Below are 9,149 nucleotides of genomic sequence, written 5' to 3' on the forward strand. Positions count from 1 at the left end.
CAGTGTATGAGTAACACTATATTTTACCTCAAGTCATTTTAGATTTAGTTTGCACAAACTGTCAAATAATAGATAATTATCTAATCCAATTTTAGTCATAGCTGTTTTGACACAATGTGTAGTTACTATATGAAGTGGTAATGTCAAGTCTTTTTTATGTATGTCAAATGGCTTCAGAACAATAGCGTGATGTTTCGGTTTGTGCTAAGATATTTACTACTTTAACAGGAAAACTATTTTTTTTTTTTTTTTTTTAACAATTGGAGTCTACGTTTCTTCTCCTGGATTTTTTTGTGCCACTTACCTTAGGATGTTATGATGGTGTATTATATTAGTTGTTTTGGCAGCAAGACAAAAATGTCTCACACCCACAGGAACGCCTCACATTGCCAAGACTTGGGCTACTATAACAAATTGCTCTATTGCAATGTATCAATTTTTTTCCCCCCAATTGTCTCCATGTTTTTTTCCTCCCAAATCACACACACATACACACACACAAACACACACACACAGGCAAGTGAGCAAAATCCTTTTTCATGAAGTCATGGTTGATCGCTTAATGACTTTAAGCCTGTTTTTCGAGAACTTCACCCTTGATCTGTCATTGCATTGATTTCCCCATCGCAATGATGTCATAATTAATCGCCTCAAGTAGGAAAATGAACACCACATCACAGGTGTTACTGAGTGACATGGGGAAAAATGAACAAGGGCTTTCCCCTCTAACCAGATAAAAAAAAAAAAAAAAAAAAAAAAAAAAAAAATTTTTTTACTGATTTCCAAGGAAACATACTGTGTATGTGCTTTGTCAGACAATATCTTAGTATTCCTGTCATAGAAAGGTTTACTTCCATGTTGTTGGCAACCGGCTTCATTTCTACAGCTACAGGTGTGCATGTCTCCTATATATAAAGGAGGTTGACCCCACATTTGAAAATTTAAAACAACAACAATAAAAAGGCCTATTTGATTAGCTGGAATGAAGCAACATCATAAGTACAGTGTATGTGTTTGAGTACAGTGTATATTTTAAGTTGTAATAATATTTCATAATAATACTGTTTTTTCTGTATTTTTTATCAAATAAATGCAGGCTTGATGAGCAGAAGAAACTTCTTTCAAAAACATTAAAAATAGTAATGTTTCCAAATTTTTGGTCTGTACTGTACTGTACGTATATATATATATATATATATATATATATATATATATATATATATATAATATCATAATACATTTATGGTTTAATCCAGGAGGAGATTTTTGAACAAAGATTTAAAACAAAACAAACAAACAAAAAACTGTCAATTAGTAAGATCTCTGCAAATTCCTTTTGAACTCACCCATGCCACTGACCCAGCCAAATCAGCTTCAAGCTTCCACAATACATGCAATGGGAGGTAATCCTTGTTTGGCTTTACTTGCAGTTTGATTGCACTACAGCTAAGTGCAAGGTATATTTTATGGAATATTCCTTTTTTTCTGGCTCAATAACCACATTTGTTCACCAGTTAAGAAGCTAAGGTGGTGTTTATCATATAATTTCTCTCTAGGATGGCTCTGGACTGGGCGCCATCAGCGTGGGTAAAAGAGGATTACAGATGACTTTCTGTCTGGCATTTCAAGCCAGACTCAGAGATTTATTTGAACATCCTGGGAGTGGTAAGGAGGCAACCAAGGTATAACATTCATAAGTTCATTGCTGCAGAGCACAATTATGATGTTGGCAACAGAGAGTTACTAGATTTGAAGGCTGCTCTTGAAGAATGGAAGAACTGGTTGAAGGGAGTAAAACATCCTTTTCAAATACTAACTGACTATCATAACTTGGAGTATATTTGTTCTGCCAAGAGCTAAGCTGAATCTTCGAGAATGACCTTCTCACATTATGCATTTTCTAAATGTTACTGTATGCTGCCTCGAGTTCTTAGATGGATTCATACCTTCTCATGTGCTGGTCACCCTGGCATCCAAGCAACTATTGAATCATTCCAGAACTATTTCTGGTTCTCTTACCTGACAATGACATCCGTGCAAATCTAAAATCCTCTAATCAACCCTCAGAATGACTTTTCAACATTTCACTGTCTTTTACATGTCATTGTCTGTCTTTCATCTGGTTATCATCCCCAATACAATGTACAAACCAAGTGTCTCAGTTAGGACCTAGAATGTTTCCTTCACTCACACTGCCAATTTAACCAAGATGACTGGGGTCCATTGGACAGACCTCGTCCAACATGTTCATGTTCATGTTCACATCCTGAGCTATATCACTATCCCCAGTGGCATATCAATGGATCCTGTAAGGGTACAAGCCAGTCACTGCTTGTCACAACCCATCACCCCGAAAGACCTGCAGTGCTCGTTGCCTTTTTGAACACATTTTTTGTTTAAAATATCACATGGCAGCTCACAAGTTCTTAATTATAATTATACCATTTTGTATCATGCAGACTGTCCTCCAACAAAAAATGTACAGTGCATATACATTTTATAAGCATGTGCATTTTCTGTGATCAAACCCATAATCACATGATTGCATATCGTTGTATAATGCAATGCTCTACCAACTGAGCTATGCAAATCCCAAATTATGATGCAGATAAAAGAGTAGAAAGCATTAACATGAAGTGTCCTGTTGGTGCATTTGTAGTATACACTTTGATGGGTTCTATTTTAGGGATTTTGACAAGCCACCTATATGTGTGTATTGATTGGAGGGATTGTTGGTATCATGGTAAGGCAAGGAGGCACTTTTGAACATCGTTTTTTTGCTTACTTGCTCAATAATTGATTTTAACTCAAAAATTCATTCAAAAAAACTTGAATGATTAAAATATAATACAGAATTATCAAAGTAATCACTTAGTAGATAAAGATGTGAAGAGAAAAATCAAGTAAACAGTGCTTAAAATAAAACCAATCTATATATAGAGTATACACACTCACACACAACCTAATTAAATATAAGTGGTAGAAAACTTCAAATAAAATAATTCCGTTTGGACATCTGACATTCTATTTGCTGTATGTGAGAATCTGCAGGGCAAGGTTAGTGAGGGCAGACCCTCCTTTCAAAAGCAGAATACTGCATTCGTTAAGACTGAAACAATGATCATCACATTATCTGTATGAAACACAAAAAATAGTACACTGTACTTGGTATGTATTTGGTATATTTTGTACTATAGCCTGTACTACCGGTATGGTAGTACAGGCTATAGTACAAAATATACCAAATGTGCAAACAATGGCCATGATAAAGGCTGTTGCAATGCTATCACCAAAAGCATTCATAGGAACATAATGAATCAAGGTATGTGCATTCAATATGATAATTTACATAATTATGGCAGAAAAAAAATCTTACTAATGACAACAGGAACAAGAACCAAGTAACTCAAGATGGCTGCCACAGCAGAGTGGAATACCACCCCAGTGGAACAGAGACAGGGAACCAAACAGACTCAGGGGCATAGATGGCATAGACGCCATAACACAACAAGCAAGTAACACAGGGAGTTCAGGAATGACACTTCAAGACATTTCAATCAATCAGGAAGCAGGTACTGCCACCTCTAGGGTAAAACCCTGGGTTATGGAACACTGTCACTATTGGAATATGGAACATTGTCACTATTGGAAATGGAAATGGTTTCTGGACTCAACATCCCACACTGAATGGGGTCCATTCAGTTGTCTGGATTTGTCCAAAAAGTCACAGATATGGTCTTCAAGAAATTATGAACGTGTCCCTGATAGAGAAGCAGACACACTCCTGGTGGTAATGCTTCTGGCTCCATTTATGGTTTGGTGGTCTATAACACTGGTGAGTCAAAGATGGACGAGAGCAGAATCCATGTTAAGAATAAAGTTTATTAAAGGAATAATCAAGCATACAACAAACATGAAGCATGAGAAACCAAGAACACCTTCAAAACCACCAGATAAATGAATAAACCAAAAATTAGGATTAAGAATTTGGATTTGGATTTGGATTTGGGAAGTCGTGGCCTAGTAGTTAGAAAGGTTTGACATCTAACCCTAAGATTGTGGGTTTGAGTCTTAGGCTGGCAATACCACGCCTTAGGTGCCCTTGAGCAAGGCACTGAACCCCCAACTGCTCCCTGAGCGCCGCAGCATAAATGGCTGCCCACTGCTCTGGGTGTGTGTTCACTGCTGTGTGTCCGCACTTTGGATGGGTTAAATGCAGAGCACTTTTTTTTAGAGGACTAAGCAGACCCAGCTGGTAATAATCTGACAAGGGGAAACAGGAACCAAGCAAAACTGCAAACTCATGCAGGCCATGTCCACATGTACACAGTTATTTTTATAAACAAAGTTTTTACTTCTTCCATTTAAGAAAAAAAAAAAAACTCTGTTCACATGAATACGCAAATACACACTATGATGCACTTTCAAGAGCATGCCAGACCAACAGGTGGTGATACAACCTCAGCGGTAAAGCCATGCTGGCCAATCAGAAGCCTGAAAAAGTTTCTATGAGGTTTTCTATGATAAACCTCACCCTTGCAGGAGTTTTCAAAAATGTTCAGTTTCAGTATCCTGGCGCTGTGTTTACGTGTGGACAAACAGCCAAACCATGATTGCGTTCATGTGGACAGGCCCTCGAAGTCCACATACACAACAAGCAAAACAAGGGCACAAAGATAAGCAGATAAAAAAATAAAGCTGAAAGAACTTAGGTTCCAAAGTATCAGCTGAACTGATAAAACTAATAATGTGAGTTTCTTGTTTACTTCAACACTCAACACTGGGCATTTACAGAATGATTGGCTTCAATTACATTGTCTCAAATATCTCAGATTTCATATCAAATAATTCCACTGAGATTAACTGAAAAGGTTAGTAATTGTATGCATTATTTTAGTGCTTTTTAAAGTCGGAAAATTTTAAACAACAGTTTTATTGAATAGACAAAAGCAGCTAAATTATTCTTAAAACATCTCTTTAAATAGTTGTTTAAAATGCTATTTAAATAGTTTTATAAAGAATATAGCATGTCACACCACGAAGAAGGTTCTAAGAACCTCTGAAATATTTCATGTCATTTAACCATTAGGAGAATAATTGCTTCCTTGCTTTGTGCATGGAAGCTTGTTCATATTTGTTAAAATGGTGTTTCCTCAAGAAGTAGTTTCCAGTGATTTTTTTTTTTTTACACTCATTCTCCCAAATGGAGCAGCACAACATTTTCACTAAATGGATAAAACTTTATCTGTGTTTACACTTAACATCAATACACTGTGCACTGGTCTTTCCACTGGTCATATACTCCATGTCTCAGGTCACAGGAATCTCCCAATATGTCCTCAATTGGGCTTATACAAATAACAAATATTTTCCTTGGATATTGTGTTTCATAGTGGTCACGCTCCTCATAGCAGTCAGAGTGACATTATTTAACAATGGAGCCAGTGACCTCAGCATTCAATAGCGAATTGCATGTGCCATGTGTCAAACAAATTTAGCACACGGAAACTTGACTCAAAGATGGTGTAAGGTGGACTTTATTTGAAAGTCTGTATTGCATGTTGCATACTTGGACTGTAGAATCACCAGGGAGTTCACCTCAATCTGAAGTCTAAAGGATCAGGGCTACTTCAAGCATAAGACAGTTTTTGGGAACTCCTTAGAGACAAAACTGAAACATCGTTTCTGTTATCTACATGTAAAAATTTAGAGATGGCATGGTCAGAATGTGCACGCACATGTGCAAGCACACACTCATATAATGTTTTCACTAGAATTAAAATAGCAACTTTTAGAGTTTATTAGACCAAAGCCATTAATGGATCACTCAACATTTCCAAGGGTCAACAAGAATCCTATTAAGGTTTGGGTGGCACGTAATCTGGTAGTAGTGGCGGTACACATTTATTTAAAAGTGAATGAGTGAATGTCCTGAAATGTCTACCTGAAAGAAAGAAAGAAATAATAATAATATGACACTCTCACACTAAAACATGCAGAACAAAAATTTGAAAATGAAAAATGATCACTAAATGTTTGGCTGCAGCAGCATGCTTGTTGCCAGGGCAGCAGGTCAACAAAACAAAGTCAAGCTCTGTCCACACCTTACATCTGTGGTTAACTTTAAAGATAGAAATGTAGGGATCTGTCTGCACTGTTGTCTAATGGGTTTGAAAGGTAGGAGGAAAATCTAACAGGAGAAGACAGGTAACCTTTGCCTTAGGAGGAAAGAAAGGTGTGGTGAGCAATAATCAGATCTATGTAATTCTGTATTGCACCTTTTACTGTCCTGCTGCGATGGGTTTGGGCAACTGAAAGGGAAAGAACTGAATCAAGAATCTCAAAAATCGCAGTTCTGTTTTTAATAAATGTAGGACAAAAAGGAATAAGAGTAAGATGTGGGTAACAGAGAAAATGCAGTGAAAGAAAGACAGAAAGAAAGAAAGAAAGAAAGAAAGACCAGTAACAGTCTAGCTCTCTAAGTGGAAAGGTAGGTGCTGGCAGACTGTCAGAAAAAATAATGAGCATCATTTATGTATTTATTTACATTTTTCATAGCCTCATGTCTTAGATTGTTTTAACTGGGAAAGTCCAAAAAAATCACATATCTTGGCAGTACCAGGCCTAACCACCTTTGAATGCCTTTAGGATGGATTGGAACCCCAAATGCATGCCTGGCCCAATTGTCCAACATTACAGTATAACCTCACTTGTGCTTACATAGAAATGGTAGCAATTCCTTGCAGTCATGTTTCAACATCTAATGTAAGGCCATCAGAGAAAAACAGAAGCTGTTTTTTATTTATTTATTTTTTTATAACAAACAAAAAACACAATAATACAAATGGTTAAATCATATTACGGTTCATTAATCGAAACTGAGCAATAATAAATATATACAATTCTCAGATTATCATGTACCTCTTGACTTTGTTATATGCACCTCATTCTATCTCATACAAATAAAAAAAAAAAAAATCAAATAGATCAAATAAAATCTCTTGTAAACTGGTTGGAAGATGTTCCATAAAAGGCCTCCACATCTCTTCAAACATGGTACTGTCTCCCCTGACCACTGCAGTAAGTGTTTCTATAGCCAATATTCTGAAGATCTCTAGATACCAAAGGGAAGGAGATGGGGGTCTGGGGTGAATCCACTCAATAAGAATCCATTTTCTAGTGAGTAATAGGAGTTTATGATCTGGACTGTTATATCCATATTATTTCACCTGTACCTTCAAGTACAATGTCTATAACAGCACCTGTGTCTGCAGTCTTATGCAGTCTATTTAAGGGTTAATAGAGGATCTTGATTTAACGAAGACAAATTTATATTAACTAAGTAAAAAAAAAGGAAGGAAGGAAGGAAGGAAGGAAGGAGGAAAAGGAAAAAATAAAAGACATGAAGTTGGCATTTTGCAGAATAAGGTTACTGATACAGTTATAACCATGTCATAATAATAATGCAATAATGGATGACACTTGTAATATTGCAGGTCTGAATTATTTTGTTGCTCAAAAGGATTTAACATTTTAACGTCCTGATAGCTATTTAATACCTATATGCAGACATTTATATTATTCTCATGGAAAAGGGATATTTCCAGATATAGACAGGCCCTAAAAGCCGCCAGGGCTGAGCATATCTGCAAACTCATGGAAAATAATCAAAATACAATACAAATGTAGAAACTACAGCATCTTGTAATTCAGTTTCATTTGTCGCAACCACAGAAAAACTGCAGTGTTTTACAACTACAGGACAGGAAGAGCTAAATAAACATATCACTGTATCTAAACCAACATTAGATCCTGTACCCACTAAATTACTGAAAAAGTTTTTCCCTGTAGCAGAAGAACTGCTTCTGTCCTTGCACTGGCTACTGGTTGCAGCTCGCATTAAGTTCAAGACATTGATTCTTGCATATAGAACAGCCACAGGCTCAGCACCTGCCTACTTCCAATAATTATTACGAATCGCCATCCCCTCCAGAGGTCTGAGACCTGCTAGTGAGCGAAGTGTCTCAAAATCACTTTCCAGAACATTTTCATTCACCATTCCTGTCTGGTGGAATGATCTTCCTACCCCTATCCGGATTGCTGAATCCCTGTCAATTTTCAAGCGACAGGTGAAAATTAATCTCTTTCGAAACTACTTGGTTTCATGAAAAATAAAAAAGTCTTTCTCTTTGTTTATTCCTTCTCTTGCTAGCTTGTACTTATTTGAAAAATATCTAAAACTTTGGTATTACAAGCACTTCCTGTGTCTGTTTGCCTCTTTAAGAGGAAACGCTTTATGTATCCCCCAAAGTTGCTTTGGATAAAAGCATCTGCAAAATGACTAAATATAAATGTGTCTGCTCAATTATTCTCCTTCTAGCTATAAATTTTATCGATGAATAACTTCAGTCAGGTTTCAGGACCCAGTCATAGCACAGAAACTGCACTTTCAACAAACAATTTCTTGCTTCTTGTGTCAGACCAAGGCTGCATTTCATTGCTAGTTTTACTTTATATTGGTAATACATTCGACACTATAAATCATGACATAGATCTATTACAAAACTACACAGGTATTCAAGGGCAGGCTTTAAGATGGTTTAAAGGTCCCGTTCTTCATGATCCCATGTTTTAAACTTTAGTTAGTGTGTAATGTTGTTGTTAGAGTATAAATAATATCTGTAAAATTTTAAAGCTCAAAGTTCAATGCCAAGCGAGATATTTTATTTAACAGAATTCGCCAACAAAAAACGACCCGTTTGGACTACATCCCTCTAGTTCCTGCAGTAATGACGTCACTAAAACAGTTTTTTTACTAACCTCCGCCCACATGAATACGCAAACAGGGGGGCGTGTCCTGTCAACACTGCACTGGCTCCCTATCAAACATCGTATAGATTTTAAAATATTGCTTATTACTTATAAAGCCCTGAATGGTTTAGCACCTCAGTATTTGAATGAGCTCCTTTTACATTATAATCCTCTACATGCGCTACGTTCTCAAAACTGAGGCAATTTGATAATACCTAGAATATCAAAATCAACTACGGGCAGCAGATCCTTTTCCTATTTGACGCCTAAACTCTGGAATAACCTACCTAACATTGTTCGGGAGGCAGACACACTCTTGCAGTTTAAATAAAAGACCC

The sequence above is a fragment of the Carassius gibelio genome, chromosome B11 (genome assembly GCF_023724105.1).
Source record: "Carassius gibelio isolate Cgi1373 ecotype wild population from Czech Republic chromosome B11, carGib1.2-hapl.c, whole genome shotgun sequence".
Lineage (NCBI taxonomy): Eukaryota > Metazoa > Chordata > Actinopteri > Cypriniformes > Cyprinidae > Carassius > Carassius gibelio.